We start from the raw sequence: 25,006 nt of genomic DNA on the forward strand, positions 1-25,006 counted from the left end.
CCCTCCAGGCATTGCCCCTCTCACCACTGGTCCTGAAGGAGTCATCTGTCCTAGATTCCCTGTGTTTCCAGTTGCTATCTGTACAATGTACATCCTCTGATCTAGCCAGATTTGTAAGGTAGAATTGGGATCATGGTAGTATATTTCTTATATATATACTATGTGTATAAGTATATATACTTATATACTTATTGCAGGGCTGGTCAACTTGTTTATAATCTGTCCTGCCATCATAATGATTGTGACTTTGTTCCTTTCTTTCCTTTTTATTGCCCTCTGGCCCGAGGTCCAGGTAAAATAGAAGGCAGTTTTCTGTTTTGCTCATTATTGGAGGAGAGCACATACATCAGAAGCTCAGCGATTCTTTTGAACGTGAACTTCCCTATCTGGACAGCACTATTAAAAAAGTGTACTTGAAGACCAGCATTTACTATTCATGGCACATGTGGACATATTTTCAAACCATGTATATTGCAAATTTGCTACATGTTAGCAAATATTGGGCATATCCCACATTTAGGAGCCAGTACTGTACTTAATTCAGCCATCATTCAGTTGTTCAACTAGTGATGATATGCAGGCACCTGGCACATGCAGAAATAAGAAGCGGGCCCTCGTTCGGCTTGTATTTTATGATGGTAGACTTCTTTTTGAGACTTAGCTCAGAAACATGAACTGAACTAAATGAGATTTAGTGCTCTGCTGTTCACAGTAGTGTCCCTCCTTCCGGTTTAGCTGGAAAAAAAAAAGATTTTTCCAAATAAGGCCACCTGTCAAAGTAGGTAATCATTGTATTACAATTGTCTTCCAAAGTAATTCATGCAAGGTGAGTGAAAACTTTAAGAATTATTTTGGGATGTCCTATATCTGACTCCTAGTAAAGAGATACCTTAATTCTCAGATATAGCACATATTTCTAGAAATAGTTTTATTTCCCCCCAAATTCCTCAGTTATCCCAACTTATCTTCCAAGGGTATTCTTTGCCCACACATATTCTACCTCTTAAAAATCTCAGTGTATCTTCCACACCACCAGCTTTTGGCAATTGTCCATACGGCTTTAACCACATGGTAATTCCTCCCTTAAAAGAAATCTGCTGTATATAATGATAAGGCAAAGTTGACATGGCTGTCATGCTGGGTCTTATGCCAAATACATTCCAAGGTCATGTGAGTACACAGAAGTAAGTGTTCTCAGATGTCGGCTTTGCACTGAGCACTTTGGTAATAGGAGGGGGTGGGGTGGGGGAGATAGTTCAAAAGTCATGGCATGGATGAACTTGGAGAACATTATGATGAAAATAGCCAATCACAAAAGGACAAAAATTATATGAGACCATGGTTATAAAAGGGCAAAAAAAGACAAGCAGTTTCATACCAAGAGGAACAAACTTTGGAGATGGTCAAGATAGGAAGGCAAGGAGGGAAAGTTGAAGCATAGGCAAGCCAGGGGTTGGCCGACTTTTGAGACGGAGGAGCCAGTCCTGTCCTCACAACAATTTAAAAATTAGTCGAGAGCTATAGATATATGTTTAAAACATGAAATCACCATTATCTGAATACTATTCTTTAAAGTTTTTCCATTTTACTTCAGATCCACACAGGTACATACCAAGAGAGCCATATTATGCCAACCCAGGGCTTGACAGTTGACAGGTATCAATTTGGGTGAAGTGGAAGATTAGTAATCAAGGAGTGGAGGAAGAGTGAAATGTTGAGAGGGGCTAATTAATAGTTTAAACCATCTAATACAAAGTCAGTGGTCTGAAATGTAAACTACCTAATTGACAATAAAACACTATTAAAACCAATTAAGAAAAAAATGTTGCTCCATTGTTTTAAAAAAAAAGGAATTAATAAAAAATGTACTCCAGGAATTAGCTGGAGTACTTAGCTTACTGTTATCATATCTTTAGAACCTAACTTAGATTATGACTGCTGTGTTCAGCATGCCCATATCACCTGTGACAGGAATAGGTAGGTCAAGAGACCATGTGCCTCTTCAGGTCAAGTAACTTCTTTGAATTGCTGAGTCAGCCCATTTGTTCTTCGCTTCTCTTGTCTCACCATGTGTTCTATTTGGGAGTCAGCTTTAAAGTTAGGGAATTTTAATTTTAAAATGTTTCCAAATATAGTCTTTCTACGCAATGTGCTGCCTAATGATATTGGACGATTGCCTGTGAAATGACAACAGGTATCTAAACATCTGATCTAGCTCAAGTTTGGAAGGAATAGGTTGAGTACAAGCAAAGATTAAATAATATTATCTAAATTTATTTGTAGCTTAATGTTTACATATGACAGTGAATATGATGTTTTAAAAAAAGTTATATCAACTTATCTTCTAATTAACTCGAAAAAGAGTGAAATTGAATCACGGTCCTTTGTATTGGCTCTTTACACTTATAAAAGAGAATTTATTTATCATTATCTCTTAATCATCTCTAAAATGTGATAGTCATATTTGAAAAGAACCAAATAAGAACTCTATACAATGCAGGATTTATTGCACTTGAAACTATTCAGATCCTTGAGTGTTGCTTCAGGGCAAAATGTTAGGATTTAATGAAATTGTAAATACTGTGGGAAAAGGAGCTATGCTACATTTTTTTTAAAATGTGCATTTCTGTCTTTACCTTGTAGTCTTCTGATGCATAATTCAAACTGTTTGCAAAGTAGGGAAAGTTTATTACATTTTTAAACAATCTGTTTCAAATTATAAGTTTAAAAAGAAAATGGGACACAGTCCCTCCCCCACCCCAGAGACAGAATTTCCATGACAGGATAGTTTTAAACATCAGGATGTTGCATAAGTTAATCTGGGGGGGGGAAAAAGGAACAGACAGACCTACCTAATAGAGCTACAGATTTTTTTTATTGTTGTTGTTCAGTGAACTGTAAGTGAAGTTGTAATTTCCCTATACTTAGTTGCAGTGACTTTAGTTTTTGAGTTTTTTTAGATATACTTTTAAATCAATAATTATATATTTAAAATGTACGTTGTGTCTAGTTATATTTTATTTGAAAGTTCTATAAAAGTAAAACATTAAAACTGCAGTGTGGCATAAAAACAAAAACCCGACTCACTGTCATCAAGTCAATGCTGATTCACAACAACTCTACAGAACAGGCTAGACCCGCCCCTGGGAGTTTCCAATACGGTACATGTTTGTGGGATTGGAGAGCTCTGTGTTTGTCTCTAGAGTTGCTGGTGATTTCGAACTGCCAGACTTGGGGATCTCACCCAACATGTAACCATGACACCACCAGGCACAAGATTAAAAAAAAAAATCAGTTGATCCATGGGTCTCAGGTGTGATACCCTGTTTCGCCGAAAATAAGACAGTGTCTTATGTTAATTTTTGCTCCCAAAGATGTGCTAGGTCTTATTTTCAGGTGATATCTTATTTTTCCATGAAGAAGAATACGGCACACATTTATTGCTTATTGTTTTATTAAAAGAGACCTCGCATTTCCTGTCTGCTCTGGCTGCACTGCAGCCAACAGTGAGCTACAGTCCAGAATCCAGAGTTATGGTAGCTTTGGGGACCCTTGTTTTTGGGGAGGTCTTACTTTCGGGGAAACACGGTAGAAAGCCTATGCACTCACATTTGGAAAAATGAACACTTCCCATAGGAAGGAAAAGTTTGATTGTCTTATTTTGTCTATTCTGCTGTCCTTTTATGTTTTAGAAGGGGTAGTTAGAATTTATTTTAAAATAAAATTCCAAGTGGTTAACTACTTACTTTCAGAAGCATACAAAATGTCCCTACCAATAAATCTGTCCCCACAATCCACTGTCCCCTCTGTTTTGGTTATTTTCACAATTACACCTTTGACATTGTGTGTCCAATAACATAGAGTTATAATTATGTTTATGCACTTGTCTTTTAAATAGCGGGGATGAAGAGTGGAATTACAAACTAGAAATCCAGTAATACTGCTTTTCTTACACGAGCATGTCATTACCTTATCAAAGATCTCTAGTTATGACTTAAAGTTATTATCTAGTGTCCTTTCATTGAGACCCAACAGAATCGCTACCATTGTTTGTAGAGCAGGTTTAGGATAACCCCTCAGGTTTTGTTATCTTCACACTTATTTTTAGAGACTAGTTAGCCAGGTATAAAATTCTTGGATGAAAGTTTATTTTGTTGATTTTCCCCCAGCACTTTCGATATACCATCCACGGTGAATCTTCTTGCTTGATACCCTTTAAGTAATATATGCTTTTATCACTGCTTTTTAGCTCTCCTTTTGTCCTTTGCTACTCTGATTAGAAAAAGTCTTGGTAGAGATCTCTCAGATTATCTGAGCCACCTTCGGGTTCTTCTATGTATTCTTGAAGCTCTCTGAGCATATTTAAGACCATTGTTTTAGAATGATTCAATCTTTAAGTTTTACCCTCCCTAAACCTTACTAATGTAACTTATAAAGAATAATGAATTTGGTGGATAGTCTCAATATCCTATGGGTTGCTTGGGATCTGGCTCTATGAGAAGATTAAAGATCAGAACCCATTTCAAAAAAGTTAGAAACAGAGTGGTTAAGCAAGGCTGTTTTGTAAATCTCTTTTGATTTTATTTGACCACTTAACAAAAGAAGTTTGGGCTTGTTCATATGTTTTTCAAGTTGCAATGATTAAACTTCTGGGCCAGCTGCTCTTCACGTGCAAACCTATTTCTCAATACATCACTTACATAATACTTTTTGAATGCTGTCTACCGCGGCGTAAACAAAGACTATCAAATAAAGCAGCTTTACTTGATGTTGTAGTTTTGGGGGTAGGAGATATTTTTTAAAAACTTATTTTGAACAGTCAGTTGTTTATATGGATTCTTATCTTCCATGTGACATTTTTATAGCTATGGGAGTGAAGAATTATATTGACCAATTGTTGAAGATTAACTTTCTCTCTTTCTATCCTGGAATAGAAGAGCTGAGGCTCTTTGATTGGAAAGAATATGTTTTCCTTTAGCAGTTCTCCTGAGCACATCATGCCAATTCAGAATCACTTAGCCCACCTAAATCTTTGAGCACTTATAGGCACTAGAAGGGAGAAAACTACCAGTTGTGTGAATTAATCTTTATGAATATAAAATATTAAAAGAGGAAGTATTCTACTGATAATTTAGTCATATATTAGGTTTGGACCTAATTTCATGAATTATTTACTATTAAAGAGCAGTAAGTTCAAGGAGGCACTATAGGAAGTTTTATAGTAGAGATCTACAAGGGTACATAGAAGGTAATATTGCCTCCATGACTTCATTTGAAAATACTGGTCCTTCTCTGAAATCATCATTACTTCTAATTTCTTTCTACATTTCCCTTGTCTATTTCTGGTGGACCCTTCTTCACTTCTAGTCTTCCTCAAAGCCCCCCCACTATTCTCATTTATTGATACATATTGGAGCACTGGATAACCCTTTTACTTCATACACAATCTGAAAATTCATCACCGAACATCAGAATGGGATCTGGTCATCAATATGCTACAGGCACCCTTAAGAATTGATCAGCCATTGGTAATGAGCACAGTTTGGATGAATCAAAATTCCACATTGAAGTGATCTTTTATATGAGTGTTGAATTTCATAAAACATACTGTTTTTCATAACATTCACTAACCTTTAGTTTTGTTTTGTTGAATTTAATTGTTTATTTGTCTTTCCTTTTGCAAGAAGAAGTTATATTGAAGCTGATTTGAGGAAGGACATTTTGTATAAATGTGGCAATGAAGAGACTAGTTTCCTCTATTCCTTGGGTGGTCTTTATTAAATCTCCCTAGACCTCGCCCCTAACTTGGATGTAGAGGTAAGAACTAAAACCCCCTAAGTAATACTAACTATCCCCACCTGATATCAAAATACCCCTACCAGTATTTTGAAAAGATGTAAGGAGAGAAGCCTTATGGTGTAGTAGCTAAATGCTCCACAGCCGTCCCAAAGAAAGGTCAGCGGTGCCCCCCAGCAGCCGCTCCTTAGCAGAAAGATGTGGTAGTCTCTTCTGAGCACATTTGGAATCCCTGTGAACCAGTTCTGCTCTACCCTACAGGCTTGCTCTACATTGGAACTGAGCTGACAGCAATGCGTTTGCTACTGGGGTGGTTTTGAGTGAGGTAAATTAACTATCGAATTATGCCAACATTATTGGCAGACTGAAATTATTTAGGAAATATCTCATTATTTTCCAAATGAATAAAGGCTGTCAAGATATATGGACACAAAATGAGATCGAAAAGGAGTATCTCTTTGATCCAAACATTTTCCCCAGTAACTGGTTTTTGCCTGTGTTTTCCTTTCATTACTCAGAAATAATATCTCTTTTCATTTCATGTGTGTTCATTCATTATGGATTTTCTTTTGCCTCGCAGTGATTGCATTAAAATAATAGAGCTATGTATTCGCATACATTTACAATTAAATATAAAAGTCATAAAAAGTTATACTATGAAAATGAAATTCCTTTTTAAAAGAGAAATCAGTATTAATTGTTGATCTGCTCTTTCATTCAGCAGATATTTCTTATAGAAGATAATTTCCCTGCCCCTCAAAGTAGTTGGAAATTGTTCCCGCCTCACTCACCCTTCCCTGAGTGCTCCTATTAGTGTGTACATAGTTCAGCCCAGAATGGCTGACTGTGTGTGTGCTGGGTTCACCTCATCACAGGGCAGGTTCATGCACTTAGGTACTCTGTGGCAACTTGGAGGGCAGGAAAGAACAAGAAGGAGGGACAGCCTGGCAGTACTGGCTTGTGTCACAGGAACCTTGGTAATCATTGAACCCACGAAAAATGTTCACACTCAGTAATGTGGGGTATGTTGATGAGGTTTTAAAGATTATGTACGAACATATGTGGGGGCTTCAAAATTGTCATGGGAAAGGTCCATTCCCTTTTAATTTAATATTTCACAGACCTTTTTGAGGCTCCCTTATATTTCTTCTCTCCTTTATTGTTTTCTACTTTGCAAATATGTACAGAGCACCTATAATATCAGATAGTGACACCATGTTTTCATATCTACCCTGCTCTCTCTGTCCCTGCACCCCCCCTCCCCCGTTTCCAACTTCATCACACATTACACCTCTTTTCTGCCTAGTAAGCTTTCACACACATTGATTTATCCTTTCTTCCACTTCAAATACTGAAACATCAACTAGTAATACCGCCACAATTCATAAGCCCACACAAAAACACATGTAAACAGTCCGTTGCATTGGTTTTTCTCAGTCCATTTAGATTCTGAGAATTCTAGTCAATGAGATGTTTCTTTTTCTAAGTCCATTGACTTTAGCCATCTATCACTCTGTTCTTCTAAGAATATCATTATAGGTTTGACAATACGTGATCAACATTTATAAGCTCCACGCGTACCTTGTGAGTTTGTGAAAGTAAAGTATTGAGAATATTCATTCTCTTGAATCCAAAGAATTTAAAACTCAGCCTCCCCCTCTTTAGAGGGATGGATAAAATGACTGAAGATGAAGTCCAAAGCATGTCCAGTAAATTAGAACCAGATGGGATGTCAGCAGATATAGGCAGAGAGTGAATGTCTTTAGATTGTCAGTTTTAGAAATGGTAAGAGGGCTCAGGCAGTATGGGAACACAGAGTATTTATCCAATGAACATTGAGTATATTAAAATGAAATAACTTTGTGTTCTGTTAAGCAATCCAGATTATAGGTTTGAGTCCCAAATGAATCCATTCATTTAATACTAGAAAAATACCTGATTTGTAATCTAAGAACACACCTCTTACTCTGGCCAGCTGTCAGCAAAGCCATCCGTAAAACCTCTCCCAGGACAAATCAGGAGCAAAGCAACCTGGCAGAAGTGACACAAATAAATTCATTAGAAAAGAACAAAATGGATAAGTTCAGAAACTCATTTCTTTTGAGCCTCACGTGGTATTGCGGACATTTGCAACAAAGGTGAACCACCCACATTTTCCTAGAGATGTAGGCCTGCGTGGGAACAGCTGGTGCTGGTGCCATCTCTAGGTTTACCTGGCAATGTTTCACCATTTAAGAGAAGCTTTTGCTTACAGACTTCGAGAAAACCATTTCTCTACCATCTTGTCCTAATCTGTGCAACTCTTATTTTTTTCCCTTCCTGGAGTTGAAGTCACACAAGGATCTGTTACGATTTCTTCCAAGTGCTTTTTAAAACCTCTACAGGCTTCCTTCAAAACCTACACTGTGTCCAAATGGTTGCAGACTATGGCGACGTGCGTATGTGCGCACATATGGAGGAGAGGCAGCTTTTGAAATGTGGGTGGCAGTGTCTTTAACGCCGATGCAGGATGCTTCTCACCATAGGAGGAAACGTTGCAGCATTAACTGAAAATTCTTTCAAAGCAAATAGAATTATGGAAAGACCCAGGGAAATGGGGATATGGCTGCGCCTTCTCGTTCACACTGACAGCCTAAAAACTCCCCTCACTGTGAAGGTTATTGTTTTTTCCAGATGATATTTTCATACCCAGTCCATGGAGTATAGAGTCATTGCCCCGGACTCATTTTTTCCTTCCTGGAGGTATAAATAGCCCGATGACGTCCTGGGCTCTCTGCGGCCCGTGCATCATTCATAGCACACATCTCCTTTCTAGGTCACCGAGCTTTTTTTCAAAACCTCAGCAGCAGTAGCAGCATGTGAGCAGATGAACAGACGACCCCATCCTCCCGGCTCAGAGCCGTGCCTTTGAGAGCTTCCAGACAGCAGTGCGTGGAAACCTGACATTTGGACAGGTCAAGAATATCAGAGGGAAAAATAGCCGTTCTGAACAAATAACTTAAAAATAGCAGTTTGAGCATTTTTCCCTCCACCCTTTCTCCCCCACATGACTGAAATGAAGCTGTTCCCATCCAAAGCATCACTAGGAATTTGTGTTTTGTGGACATCTGAAGAGCTTGCCTCGCCTGCTTCAGCAACTCTCTGTCTGAAAACATCTTCCTTGTTCTTCCTTTCTCTCCAGTAAAATAGAAATGCATAGGCCTTTTTCAGACTTTTATCATTAAATGCTTGCTGCATGAAGAACAATATAATGGACCTTTGATGAAAATACATGGGAAGAACCCTAACTCGCTGCTTGCTTCTACCTCCTATGCTGTTTGTAATTGTCTGTAAGGCCTGTGGAACGAATACATTCCCAAGAAGTTAAGCTGCCAGAGAGAATATCTCATTTTGGTATAGCTGGGAGCAAGGTTGGCGCCAGGTCTTTAATGAACATTTGAGTCTTTGTCCCGGATCTAGGTCTAGCCTGTTGTCTTTTGAGTCTCCCAGCACTCCTTAGAGAGACCGCTACTATCGATCGACTCTGGCTTCTGGAGTTCTTATCTGCAGCAGAACAAAACGTTACCTGAGTTTGAGTTGTCTTCACAATCATCCGCACTTTTGTACCCATTGCTGTTGCTCCCATTTTTCTCACCCTGGGTCTTCCTTCACCCATGCTGGCCTTCTCCTCCATTAAACCCGATCTCTTTCCCCAGGTATTGACCTCTTCTGATGTGCCCAAAGCAATCAAATCAGACAAAGGTTATGCATTGTTCACTGATTTTAATTGGCTAGTTTCCCAGATTACATTTCTACATCTTTCTTCCTACTTTGTTTTCTCCTGAAACCTTTCTTCTCTGGGTAACCGTTCTGTTGTTTGCAATACTGATGGCAGAACTTCCAGCATCCTAGTCCTGTGCAAGCTAACCCAGTAAAACAAAAAGTAACAGAGGGATGGTAAGTTTAAGGATTGTTGCTTCTCTCGTTTAGTAAACATGGTTGAATACCTGCTATGTGCCAGACTCTGCCCTAAGTATTGAAGTTTCAGTTAACAAATAGTTCATTCATTTTGAATTTCATTCTAAATTACAGCATCTTGTAGCATGTGCGATGAAGAAAATCCCAACAGGCTGAGTGCTATCTATGTAAACTCTAGAACATGGGTGCTAGAGAAGAGCCCATTGAAAAAGGAACGATTGGTTTTTTTGCCTGAAAACTTCAAGAGAGGGGCCAATTGCATGTTTGGGAGAAATGTATTTCAGGAAGAGATAACTGCAAATTTAAATATTACAAATAGGGTAGAGCCAAGGAGCAGAGCCAACATTGTCATCAAATGAGCTTGTAGAGGCAGAAGGGCACACACCATGGAGACAATTGTAGGACAGGCTGAGGGTCTCGTATTTTATTCTGACCCTGATGCGACATCACTGAGCAGTAGTGTGATGAACTTTCTCTTTAGAAGATTAAGGTGGAACGCAGAATTTATATGCAATGGAGGAAACCAGACACACTTTGGTTCTTGCAAACCAGGCAGGTAGGAGAAAATAGTGACTTACATAGGAAGTGATACTCATATAATGGGATGATTTTTAGGAATATTTTAAAAGTACAGTCACCCCAATCTAAGATTGGTAGTTTCATTGTCTTAAAGACCCTGAACCCTAAGAGCTCCCTTCACCCTGTTCGCCTCTCCCTGGCTCCCTGGAAATCACTGGTCTCCCCTCTTTCTCTGGAAGTTAATCCTTTCCAGACTGTCATATCGGTGGAATAATATGTAACTTTTAGCTTCTTTTACCTGGTAATATGGAATTAAGTTTCCTCTATGTCATTTTATAGCTTGAAAGCCCCTCTTTTGTCCACTGAATAATACTCCATGCTGTGTATCATACTTTGAGAACATCATGGTTGCTTCCATTTGGGGGAAGTTATGAAGAACACTTCTACAAACGTTTGTGCACAAATCTTTCCTGTGCACATAGGTTTCAATCCATTTAAGTAAGTATCGAGAAATGTCATTGCCGGATTTATAGTAAGCCTACATTTAGTTTTGTTACAAAAAAAAAAGTAAAATTATCTTGCAAAGTAGCTGTATCCTTTTTGGTTTCCACCAGCAGTGAACAAGAATTCCTGTTCCTCCAGGGGGTGTTAGCCCTTTGAGTGATGGATAGGTTTTACATGGACATAGTTAAGTGCTGTGGAATTCTTAGTCTTCATAATGTTATCTGTAGTTTATCATCCACATGAAATAATGCATTTTCATAGTCAATCACACACACACACACACACACACACACACACACACACACACACACGTCCTGCTTTTAGCTAAGATTCATCTGACATCAGCAATGGCATCTCTTGTTTTACATCCTTTTCTGAATCTCGCTTAAATTTCTGTCATGTATCTGTCAATGTATTATAACAATTTTTTGCATGGTTGTGATATTAATGATATTGTTTGATAATGTCTGCATTCTGGTCAATCAACTTCATATGAAATGAACACCAACATGGATCTTTTCAGATCGTTTGACCATTGGCTGGGGTCTCCTGGTCCTCATCCTCACTCTCTGCTTCCCTCTCAGGGTCACTGTCAGCTCCTTCCTGCCCTTCTTCTTCCTGGCTGAAGAGTCCTGTCCTCATCCGCACTCCCTGTTCCCCTTTCAAGGTGCCTTTAGCCCCTCTCTGCCCCCGCCGCTGCCTTCTCATCCTCCAGACTAGGAGCCCGCACACTGTCCTCACTCTCCAAGTGTCTCGGCATAACACTGCACCGATTTGTTGAAACATTTCACTTGGTGTTGCATCACCTCCTAAGGCTTGTTTTCACCAACATCTGAGTGAGGCTCAGACTTTATCCTTCAATACATCAGTTCTTACCAATATGCTGCCTCCCGAAATGGCTGAATGTCAACCAACTTTTTTTTTTTTAATGTAGTGACTTGGTAGATTCCGGTATCTTCTTTTGATGCCTCCTATGTCCATCAGTATTTCTCCCATAAGATCTTTTAATACAGCAACTCTGGACTTAACTATTTTTCTCTTTCAGTTCTTTCAGCTTGAGAAATACTATCCATGCTCTTTCGTTTGGGGTTTTAACTCCTGATTTTTGCACATTTCACGATAACACGACATTGTTTTCTAAGCTGATATTGGACATTATTGTTAACTCTTCTACATTTAGTTTTTCTATGGTCTAGAGCATAAATCTTACAGTGTGGGGAACAACCAGGCACTACTAGAAGACACACAATAAGTGTTGAATTACAACACATACAAATGCTAATCCTCAAGTCGTTGTTAGGTGCTGTCCGATGCATTCTGATCCATAGTGACCCTGGTACAGCAGGATGGCACACTGCATCCTGATACTTTAAGAGTTGGGTTTAAAATGTAAAAACCCAATCATTCGAAAATGGCTTTTGTTTGAAGAAAGTGAAAGACAGATTTATAGACTACTATAAAAGGTATGTGTGAAAAATTGAAAACCTTGATTGACAGATAGTTCTTTACAGAATATTTTTATGTTTGAGAGAGTAATGTCCTAAAGGAGAATTGGATAAATGTATTAGGGGCAGACCAAGTTCACATCAACAAAGAGTTATCTGATATTTGGCTGTAATCTGGGCTATTAGAAATCCTTCATGGGAATTTAGTTTTATTTTGATAAATATATCAAATATAGGGCTTTTGTTTGTTTGTTTACAAATAATGATGCTCTGAAGGCATTGCTCGCCATAGTGGTAAGCTGATCGAGTGACCTGTGACAGCATGACCTGTAATGCCAGCTGGTGGTGAACAAAGACGGAGTGTTCACTTGGGTGTATGAGAACTCTTCCCTGTGACTCTTCCAAGAACAACTTCAAGGCAATAAGCAAGTTTAAAAGCTAAGTTATTGACTGGAAAGTACTTCAGTGTTACAAAGCTTAGTGTTTAAACTTACTATTTACTTTTAATCCTCTCAAAAGTGTTAGTGAAAATGATAGTATTTGGTTGTCTGGAGTGGTGAAAAAGACGGTGGAGGAAAGTAAAGATAAAAAGTCTGTTATTTTTAAAAGTGGCTCAAACTTCCAATCCATAATTGTTTTAGACTTCAGTAACCTTACAGCTCCCCAGACCTCTTCGTTGATCTTTCACTCCCCTCTGGTTTTTAATTCTTTCAGCAGGTAGGACCAATGATTGACCTTTTTGAAGTTATACATATAATGGCACCCTGGTGTCTAGAAGTAAGTTTTTATATGCCAAAGACTAGAATGATGGAGTTTATGTTTTCAAAATAGCTATATTTTTATATAATCATTTTATTGGGGGCTCATAAAACTCCCACCACAATGCATACATACCTCCATTGTATATCAAGCACATTTGTACAATTGTTGCCCTCATCATTCTCAAAACATTTGCTTTCTGCTTGAGCCCTTGGTAACAGCTCCTCATGTTTCCCCTTCATTTAAAATTATATGTCTATAATATGTTAGTAGAGTCTACCATGCAGGCAATTGTTCACTCTTCAACTTCATGTTTCATGACTTTCAGCTTGGGTGCTACGTTCAACCTATCAACATTTCTTTTTGTTACTGTGTGAGAGCTCAGTCACCAAACTGGCCTTTGACTCATTCAGTCTGTCTTGTCCATGTGTCGGAACAATCTTTTCTCTTAGATGTGACTTCCTCTTGGCATGTTTCCATGAACAATGCTCTCCATGCTCCAAATCCAAGTTAAATATTAGTGATCCAGAATCAGAGCGCTCCTCTGAGCGTATCAGCCTCGCTCTCATGCTGGGATATAATTGCTCACATACCATACGTTGGTAAAGGGCAAAAATAATTTCCTTTTAGTTCATGTGTCTTATTCTTGTACATGGTTTAGTGTGCGTAGAAAGCTACAAATAAAAGCCTGATGGGTGAAATTGAAACCAGAGCTTATTGTATAATTATAAATCATTTGAATATCTGCATGATTCCCAGGTCTGCCCTCAGCATTAGAATTAAAATTATCTTTGATATAGCATTCAATCTGTTACTCACTTTTGACCGTTTCTTTTTGCCTTAGCTCTGTGTTGTGAAGGTAGTGAAAGTGTACGGCGCAGGTCATCAGTTGAACACTCGGTGACTCACACACATTTCGGTCCAGCTCCTCCATCGCCGTCCGCTCGCTCTGCCATCCCCCGTCTTGCCTTCTTTCTGTTCTTCTTGTGTCCATTTCTCCCCATTCCTAACCTTCGGAGCTTTATCCTGGGGCAAACGCTGCCCTTTGGATCTTAAATGGCTCATTATTCTTTTCCAGACCCGAAGGGTGACAACAGGCCATAATCTCTGAGCTCCCACCTGTCTCTGCTCAACCAGTAACTTGGCTGCTTTTATGATTTTGAAGTTTGCCTTGCATTTTTCCTCCCTATCCAGGAGCAGTTGGTAAAGGGTAACCGCATACCATCTAGAGCAGCCATTCTCAACCCCTAGGTCGTGATCCCTTGGGGGGTTGAACAACCCCCACGTATTTCCAATGGTCTTAGGAACCAGACCCTGCTCCTCTATCCGTCTCCAGTTGGGTCCGCCCGCATGCACATATGTCCACATACGAGTAACTGGCATGAAGACTGTTACCCATGCTACACCATGCTTAAAGACAAATTTCATTTATTTGTGATGAGAAAGATTTCTTAAGATATAATTACATATTGTTTTGTGATTAATCACTGTGCTTTAATTATGTTCAATTGTAACAATGAAAATACATCCTGCATATCAGATATTTACATGACAATTCATAGCAGTAGCAAAATGACAGTGATGAAATAGCAATGAAATTAGTGCTATGGTTGGGGGTCCCCACCACAGGAGGAACTGTCTGAAAGGGTTGCGGCTGAGGAAGGTGGAGAACCGCTGTTCTAGAGAACTGTGTCCATGTGTCTTGACTTTACATCCCTATGGTTTCCTCTGGATGAGGTGGGAGGACAGTTTTCTCCTGCAGGCATGTCTTTAAATGCCGTCCTTCTTTGCTGGCCCTCCTTAAGGCCTTTGTTTGCTTTGCCAGATAGTAAAAATAACGACACTCAGCAGTCAATGCGTTCATCACCACTGAACTTGACAAAACCTTTATTGTAGAGCTTTTCGTAATTTCTACAGAGGAATATGAGATACAGCATTTTGTATATTTGTTTGATCAGAGAGCTCATTTTTTATCTGGTCTCAGGGCATCTGATAGGGTGAAAGATCAGCAGAAGCTACCTGGCGATGTGGTGGACAATGGAGAACTCACCCATTGTCATCAAGCTGATTCCGACTCACAGTGATCCAATAGGGTAGAATTGAAAGACCCTGTTGAGTTTACAAAGTTATAAGTCTTCCGGAGAGCAAATGGCCAGATCTTTCTCCCATGGAATGACTGATGGGTTCAAACCTGCAAACTTTTCAGTGAGCCGCCATACTCACTGCATTAATAAAAAGCACTTAATACATGTTGGCTGAGATCATGAAATAGCCTCTCTCATCATGGGTTAAGGTTCCTTCGCTTGTCATGCTATGACTGAGGGCACCTGTAGACAGCTGTAAACGTGTGGACAGGAAACGTGCCAGATCCTTGACGACAAAGGACTTCTGACTCTTCAACTCCCGGGCTGCTCCCATCAGTTTACCTGGATTATTAGGTACAAGGGCCCCGCGTAAGAAAATTAGGAGGATCCAGCATGTCCATCTTCTGCATCTGTAAAGAAACTTCTATTCCTTGTAACAGCACTGTGGTTGCTTAGTTTCTTTGATTTTGTATTGATAAACACTTTAAAGAATCAGAGGCCGTTGTCCTCAGGCACATTAAAAAAGAATACTGCTAGCAGTAAACTCAAAACCATTCCGATTCATCCTGACCTCTATAGATGGAGGGGAACTGCCCCTCTATGTTTCTGAGACTGTAGCTCTTTATGGGAATAGAAAGCCTCATCTTTCATCTGAGAAGCAGCTGGCGATTTTGAACTGCAGACCTCGAAGTTGGCAGCCCAACATATAACCACTATGGCCACAGGGATCGATGCTTTCAGTGCTCTTTTTAAGGCTTACCCATGGGGCTGATTTGAGTCAATAAAGTGCCAGGGATTCAAAGAGCCTCATGTTGGGCAGCAAAGCCTATGGTACAGTGAACCCTCGTTTATCGCGGTTAATCGGTTCTAGACCCTACCATGATAAATGAAATTCCGCGAAGTAGGATTCCTTATTTGTAAATCAAATATTTTCGTAGTTAGAGCATAGAGGACATGAAAAAACACCCTTTAGTCAGCATTACACTCGTATTACCCAATTTATTAAACGAAAAAGGGAAAATACAGTAAAACATTTTGGACATTACAATTATCATTTATTATTTATTATATTATTTATGGCATCAAGCGTGTACAGTATGAGCCAATCAGTGGCAGTAATGACAGAGCATGCGCTGTTATGCAAAAACCGCGATAGAGTGAAGCCGCGGAAGTCGAAGCGCGAAGTGGCGAGGGTTCACTGTATTTCATTTCTCAAAACCGCAATTAGTGGTTTGGAATGGAAGTTTGGCTGTATACATGTAACAAAAGTGGTTCTATCCTTTGCTGAAATAAAGGTACCGGTATATAGGTAGCAAAAACAATGGTCAGAGAAATAAGCTCTATTACAGGGCTTCCAACTGGCTCATTCCTTGATGAGAATTTGCAGTTCCCACAAATATAGTGAATCGGAATCTACAGCTTAACAAGATTTCCAGGTGATTCTCATAATTTGCCCGGTGATTCTGATGTTAGGTACCCATGATCATTCGCCTTGTTTATCAGAGGATTCCAGGTCAGTGTATCTAGGGTAGAGATGTCCTTTCTCAGCAGGAGTTGGAAACAGAATGATCTGCTTCTAAATCCTGTTTTATCAGTGAAATGAAGAGCTGAATCAAATAATTCAGAAAGCTATTAAAACAAAAAACTAAAGCGGCCAGAGAGAAGAGAATCTGTACAATGTTAGATGTCATTCTGTCCTCTGTTTGAATACAAATAGGGATCATATTCAGGAAATCATGTCTCTGACATGTGGATTAACCTATTATACTTTCCAGTTGTCCATGCTACAAGCATTGGAGTCCTCTTTCCCAGTTCTAGCTCTTATTTCCCACGTTGGATTTATCTGCAAATCTTATTCCACCAAGCTTCAAAGTACATTTCTAGTGTTACCATTTCTTGCCATCTACATTGTTACCACCCTGGTCTCAGTCACCATCATCTCTGGTGTAGTCATTTTTACAGTGTCCTATGTCCCGCCCTGTCTCTCTAGAATTTAGTCACCCGGCAGCAATCCTTTTAAAAAGAAGGCAAATGGCATCATTTCTTTGTTTGCAATCTTGCGATGGCTTCTGCTCTCATACCGAATACATTCAAAGTTCTAAGCACATGCAGTGGACTCAGGCATGATCGATCTACCTATTTTGCCCCTGTGAACTTACCAACAGAGAAGTTTGAAAAATGTTTCCAAGAATGGAATCACATTTGTAGGCCCCTGGACATCCCCTTACAGAAGGGTCTTGGGTAGGAGATGAGCCAGTCAGGGTGCAAGATAGCAACGATGAAACATACAACTTTCCTCTAGTTCCTAAATGCTTTCTCCCCCCTCCTCCCACCATGATCCCAATTCTACCTTGCAAGTCTGGCTAGACCAGAGGATGTACACTGGTACAGATAGGAACTGGAAACACAGGGAGTCTAGAGAGGATGATCCCTTCAGGACCAGTGGTGTGAGTGGTGATACTGGGAAGGTAGAGGGAGGGTGGGTTGGAAAGGGGGAACCGATTACAAGGATCTACATGTGACCTCCCTGGGGGAGGGACAACAGAAAAGTGGGTGAAGGGAGACGTCGGACAGGGCAAGATATGACAAAATAATAATTTATAAATTATCAAGGTGGATTTAGCAGAACAAATATGGATAGTTCACATTTGAGCTGTAATGTCCATAGCTTAGGGTCTACTTCTTAGGAAATCATAGTCCCCAAATGTTGATAAAGCTATGCATCTCTCTATGCTCTAGAAAATAACATGATAGTTGTGATCCTAAAGCCCCAATTTGATAATCATAGGCCAGAATTGAATTAGTTCAATAAACCTGACCAGCTCACTATATAATTTTTGATATATTAATAATAAATATTTTTTTACCAAAAAAGAAAACCCAGAAACCCAGTTATGTATATGTATCTCTTTGGGCAGGGTTACCATGCATTGTAGGGCAATAAGGCTTAGCATGATGTTAACTTAGATGTAGTAGATGATAGGGTTTTGTTTATTAGTTTATGATGATACCATTTCAATATATCCTTCTATCCCGTTTGGTTCTTTACTGAGAAGCACTTAGCCACAGTGAAATTACTAAATTGATCGAACTTGTCCACAAGAATCAAACGAAGGGCTTGGGTATTGTTTTGCATAAGAAAATCACCTGGTCTCTGGGCTCGGGACCATATCCGAACAATAGCGGCTGTTTCTCAGAACACAAAAAAGCTTCTGTCAAGCGTCTTGATTTCCGTATTGTCCTCCCTTTCTAGCCTAAGCCTGCTTCCTAGAGCATCAAATAAATATAGTTTTATGAAAATCTAATAATCAATGACAATTTCCATAAATGCATCTTTTTTTAAAAAACAAAAGGGGTGGTGCTGGTAGAGAAGGCTAAAAATCACATACGTAGAGATAGCATCTCCAGCACCATTTGAGAAAAGGGGATAAGTGGCAAATGATTGTCCTTAATGTACAGTAATTTAGGAGAAAGTCTATAACAATCTATTTCTAATACCAGCTAATTAAGATATTTGGTTATTAATTTTATTTGGTTTTTAAATAATAGTCCATTCTATACTTAGGCCTGAGATTTTCATGTGTCTTATATTTCTATAAGACTCCTAGTAGTATTTCACTTATGGATAAAATGAAGTATATAGGAATTTTGGTATTGTTTATGTGTATATAGGGAAGTATTTTTTTACATGTGAATACATGCATACACATATCACGTGCACACCAAAGGCATATAACCATGACTTAATTAATTTCTTATTTTATTCATGTGTGCAATATAATCCTATGTAAGCTATCATGTTGTCTTATATAATATCTAATCTATATGCAAGTCTCCTAAACTCTCAACTAATAGAAAATGGTATAAGGAAATTATTCAAACATATAATAATGGTTAATCTACCTTTGCAAATGTAGAGGTTAGGACATTTTCTTATCTCAGTTTATGATTTTGGTTAAAAAATAACTAGAAATATAATTAAATGTATCACAATTGGTTTATGGCTATGTTACAGATTTTTTAAAGAACATCTAGTTATGCCCTGATTAGACTAATAAATGTGCCAGGTAAATTACCTTTTCATTTCTCTAAAACATCTTCATTCTGAGCTCATCTACTCTATACGTTTTCACGATGTTTTTCTTCTATATCGTCAGATATTATGATTATTGATGATTCCACTAGATATTAATGTTCCTAGCGGGCAGATAGGATTTTTGACATAGTCTTTCTTCAAACATTGCTCCCAGATATTTTCCCCCTCTGGATTTCAGAAACTTAGAGTCTTTAGTTTGCTGGTGAATTTTCATCTTTCCACATGTGTTCATTTTCACAAGAATGCATTTTATTTGTCTATAAATAAGCTAGCTGTGTGATCGTAAAAAGTACAAAGGTGGTGTCAGATCGCTCCTCTTCACAGCGATTCACACCTTCTTCTGTAGCCTTTCTATTGATTGCCTCAGATGATACATGTTCTCATTTCCTCGTTGCCTTTTCATTACTCTTCAATCTGTGATTGACTTCTTTTTAGCCCAAGTTTCCATTTTTTTAATAACAGCTTTTTAATTTATCCTTTATTTAATCACTTTGTGTGAGTCTTAAGTTCTAGAAACCTATTTTGAGAAGAATATGGTAATTTAGGAAGATGCTTGGGGATGAATTTCTGAGTGAACTGGGTTGTAGTGTTAATAGTGACATTAGTTGAGTAGCTTTTTCCCACTTGAGTGGGCAAAAAACGATGATGGATATCTAACCGACTGCCTAAATCTAGGAGAGAGTTTACTAATTTTAAGGCAAGTAAAACACACAGTGACTAACTGAAAGTTTGCCCATTCGTAACCCCAGGGACTTGGCAGGACAAACATTGTAGTCGGTTTCCATGAATATTTGCAGCCTTGGAAACCATATGAGGCAGTTCTACTCTGTCCTATGAGGCCACTATGCATTGAAATTGACTCCCGATGGCTACAGGTTTTGCATGTGTCTGTTGATTTTTTGTTTTGTTGAGACCAATACAACTGAAATGGAAAATAATAAGAAGCTTTACTTTATTGTTGTCCTTTGATATACATAGGGAATTGGTGTCAGGAGTCTTCAGTCAAACCCCCAGTATAAAAATTTGAAAATATTCAAGTCATCCCTTGTACAAAGGGGCATAATATTTGAATATCATTTTACATATTCTCCTTATGTTTTAAATCATTTGCAGATACTTAGAATGCATAATGCAATGGAAACATAAATAATACCATGCTCCCTCTTAGCCTTTACAATTACTTTGATTGCTTCTTCACCTCCTCCAATATTTTCAGTCAAGCTGGAGTGAGTCTGTGAGTACAGACCCTGGGGTCTGAAGGGCTGACTATGTCTGTCTGCAGCTAGTGGGAAGTCACGGAGCTGTTCCTAAAACGCAGAAGCAGAAAGCAGTTCAAGGACAAAGGAAAGAAGTTAGAAGCAGATCCATCTTTCTCACACAGACTGGGTTTGTCAGGCAGTCTACAGGTTGCCTCCTATCCCACACTCTGTTACTGATTTCCTGATTAAATGTATCAAGCCCCAGGAACTAGGGTTCCCGAACATAAACTAGGTGTGAATCAATCTGTTCTTGTAGAGATTGTAGATTTTGATCTATTCTGTCTCTTTAACTTTTGTGAGAGACAAGGCACTAGAAATTAAAAAAAAAAATGTTTGTATGTGGTCACAAAGGGACTATAATCCTGGGAAATACTAATTATAAATTTCAACCCATTTCTATCTACAAAAATATATAATGCTGAACCAATTATTATGAATTGGACTGAAAATAAAATTATGGGAAAATTTTCATATCTTGCTATGCTCTTCAAAGACAACATCACCTTATAGATCATTTTCTATTTGTAAATGAATATGCAAAGTAAAACAAAAAATTGTAGTAGTTATGCTAGAAGTATTAAAAGTAAAAGGACTCTTTACCCTCAGACTTGCAAGAAGAAAATACATCTGACCCTAATTTGTCATGTCAGATAGAACATGATTTCTAGGTATGAAAAATATGACAAATGTCCATAACTATAAAATAGTGAAAAAAAAATGTAGTGATATGAATAAGATGGACTGAGATGAAAGAAGAGATGAGTAACATTTAGAAAATAGATTCTGGAAAACAAAAACCAGAAAAAAAAGATTTTACCAGTAAAGATAGAAGTTGAGTCTAGAGATTCATATCAGTGATATGAATGACATATCAGGAAACCTGGATCACAGAGAAAATAGGAATTGCAAAAGTATGATAAAGATTAGCAGTGCAACAGTGATAAAGGATTGTTATCTAAGGATCAGAAATTACTAAAGATCAGTAGTAGATTACTACTACCCAGGGCTGGAGGTCATAAAAGTGCATGCATCTAGAGTTGTTGAGTGGTGGGGTCAGCGGGCTTACTGCTTCCATCACTTGAAACAGCACTGCTGCCAATCCAGCTTCCCTGGAGCCTACATACCAGTGCTTGCTGTTGTTGCTTCTGCCAGAACAAACAAACAAAGGTAACTTTCTCTTCCTTTCACTTTTAAATTCACCACCTGTGCCTTTGCCAGCATCTGACACAAAGTCTGATAGTTGAGGATTAAGAAAATGTAGTTGACAGTCTTCTAGCCTCCTGTGAAGCAGAAGATGGGAATGGAGTTGAAGTCTAGTGGAGATTCTGGACATGTATATGTTTGTTTATTTATTTCCGTTATTTCCCAACTCGACATTGCTTATTTTGATGACTTTCCTGCAAGTAAATAATCCATTCTTGGGTCAGCATAGGCTTACTTGTGCTGACCTTGTTTACTGAGTGTTCTAACCCTATGAAGTACTTTTAATTTGAAAAGATTTTGTAGAAAGGTGTGATAGAGTTAGAAGTGAAACAGATGCTGACCACTGTTAATGTTACCATGAGTCCGTCCATCATTCTGTCATGAAGCAGTTGGTGGGTCCAGACTACTCATTTTTTGTTAGAAGCCTTAAACCCTGTACCGACAAGGCGTGGAAGTACAATGTACTTAGAATTCAATATATTTACTTAGCTAAGACCACTTGCTGAACAAGTACTTGAATTCTTTTTCCAAGCCTTGCTTTTTAAATTGCTATTTTTTGTTAGCCAAATTTTTACCATAATTGTCCCTTCTGCCTTTTTAATATAATTTATGTATCTTATTATCTTTAAATATATATACAGCAATTCATACACCAATTCAAGCTTCTACATGCCTGTTTAGCAGTATTAATTGCATTCTTCTAGTTATGAAACCATTTTTACTCTCCTCTCTGAGTTGATACTCTCATTCACAGGAATTCACTGTTCTTAAAGGTCATTCTAACTTTTTATGTTGCTATTATCAATTTTATCCCATATTAAAAAGATAATTCTCAAGGCAGACATTTTTTACTAATTAAACGGAACTATTGTTTGGATTTAGGAAGACTTCAGGGATTCTTTTGGGGCTAAGGATTCTGTCAGGAAACGCTTCAGGACTCCATTTTATATTTGGTAATGGTAACAGTCATTCCGATGACTTACGGACTATATTACATACCTGGTGTACTACTTATGCTTTGGGCTGCGATCTTCAAGGTCAACGGTTCTGTGGAAGAAAGAGAGCTTTCTACAGCTCTATGTTTGGAACTCACAAGAGGGAGCAGTCTATACCATCCTCTAGGGTCACTCTGAGTCAGTTTCCACCCCATAGCATTGAGTCTGGTTTTAGATTTTAGCTGTAGACTTTATTCTGCATGTTTGGAATGGTAATATATTGAATGGGGTGAATTGTCATTACTTCAAAGCAGGTTGTTTTGTATAAGCCCTAAACTCATGCTAATTTCTGTGACTGGACCAGAATGTAATGCAAATATTCGTTCTCCATGAAGACTGACTCTTCAGGACTGGTAAGAGATAAATACACACAGATATAAGTTTGTCATCTCTGAATACATTTTCATCTTTGAGATAGTATATCCCAAAACTTTCCAGACATACATGAGTAGTTAGTACTAAACTTTATTTGTTAGCATCAAACAGAAGGTGACCAGATTTAAAGTGGGACACCATTGACCAGGGTACGGTGGGGTGAGGGGGTGTTCTTGATGAAAAATTTGGTCTATATGGACCAAATAGACCGTTCCCTAGCTTGTCGTGCATTCTTTCCAAAAATCGGGACTTTTTTAAAACACCAAAAACCGGGACTGTCCCGCCCAAAGCGGGACGTCTGGTCACCTTAATCAAACAACATATTTTGGAAGAAATGTACTCGCCACATTATAGATCAATTCAACAGTGCACTTTATATCAAGAAAATTGCAGCATTTAAGAGATTATGATAATATGACATTATAAAATAATCCTATGAATGAAATTAGAAGCTTAGCCTTGAACACCTAAACATGTTGTCCATAACTGTTTGCTTCTGTACTTTTAGATTCATGTATTTTACCTTTATTTATTTTTGTAATTTGAAGTTACATATTACTTATGAAAGTTTGGCATGTTTTTATTTATTCTTAAAACTTTCTGACTATGAAAGTAAGTGAAATTGGAAGTTGTGCTACACAACTTCTCCTCATCATTACGTCAGTTTGCATTTCAACAGTTTATATATTCCAGAGGGAGTGTAGCTCTTATGTTAGTTCTTTTGTTGTTGTTGTTAGTCCTTATTAAGTTATAACATCATGTAACTCTGGTCCATTCCCTTTAGACTAACTTCCTATACTAAAAAAGTTATTTGTTCTGTAGCATTAAAGATCTTAAATACTTACCTTTTAAAGTTTTAAAATGGGAGCATGTCTTGAATAAAATAGGAAGTAAAAAACTGACACTATTGGAAGTAGTTAAAGTGGAAAAATCAGAACAAATGGCCCTTACTTCTTAGAACTTGAGGGGTTTTATCTACAGGAATGTTCTAGAAGAGAAAAGAATGATAAATAATACAAATATGTGCCAAAAATATTACTCATCTTGGATCTCCCGTTTTGAAATTTTGCATCAATAGGAAATCGTGTTTAAATGGACATGCTACAGAGGTCATTGTGAAGTATGAAGAACTAATGAACTAAGTCAGCAGGCTACAACCTGACCCTCTGGCCCATTTATTTTTCTATCTTCTAACTCTTGAAAAGCATGTTCCCTAGAGACCCATCCACATAGTCACTGGGAGTCCAGAAGCCCCACCCTTTGTGCAGTACACTGAACTGTGTTGCGCAACCTGAACCGGTCCTGTTCCAGTTCCTGACAGCCAAGCTCTTGGAAGTCAAGCAAAGAAACAGGATGCTCTGTGAAGCAGAAACACTTTGCACTGACAGTTACAATCTGTGAATGAAACTAGTTTTCGTTATATGATAAATATGTTTTTAAATTGTTTGAAAATTCAATTATAGAAAGCATATAAATTGAAAAACGATGATAGCAACTAAGAATTAACCTTGAATAGGAGACAACAATTCTCTTGTATCCCACTTATGTAACTGAAGGGAACAAGAGGGAACAGGTTTCCTTGTGAAGCATCTAACACAGTTCACTGACGTACACTGAGGGATCGTCAAAAAGTGATGGAAATTTTCTATTACCTTTCATTCTATTTTTCTAGGACTTTTGCGAAGCCCTTGTCATAGATAGGTGACTTTGATGTGATATCATAGATCATTTTGAGTGACCCTTTGAATTATAATGCTTTCTTTAGTTTTCAGTATCCTTTCAAGAAATTATTTTAAGACCAAATGATTGTTAGTATGTCAAATGGAGGGGTCATATTGTGAGAAGATTTTTTGTCCACTTTGTGTGTTTCTAGCTAGTTTGTGTAGGTGATGTTCTAGATTAAGTTAAATGAATTTTCATTGCTGGCAGCCATCAAGTTGACTTCTACTTATGATAACCCATGCACAGTAGAAGAAAGCTCTCTCAGGTCATGCCCACAATTACTAGCAGTCTG

The 25,006-nt window shown here is 38.2% G+C and overlaps 1 protein-coding gene across 2 annotated transcripts in view; it reads left to right on the forward strand.

The window, feature by feature from the left end:
- The window catches only part of PDE3A (phosphodiesterase 3A), a 330,465-nt gene that overhangs the window by 79,916 nt on the left and 225,543 nt on the right, over window positions 1–25,006 (forward strand). The window lies entirely within an intron of this gene.

Source organism: Echinops telfairi, unplaced genomic scaffold, assembly GCF_000313985.2.
Source record: "Echinops telfairi isolate 266 unplaced genomic scaffold, ASM31398v2 ScPeMD7_21;HRSCAF=78, whole genome shotgun sequence".
In the NCBI taxonomy this organism is placed as follows: domain Eukaryota; kingdom Metazoa; phylum Chordata; class Mammalia; order Afrosoricida; family Tenrecidae; genus Echinops; species Echinops telfairi.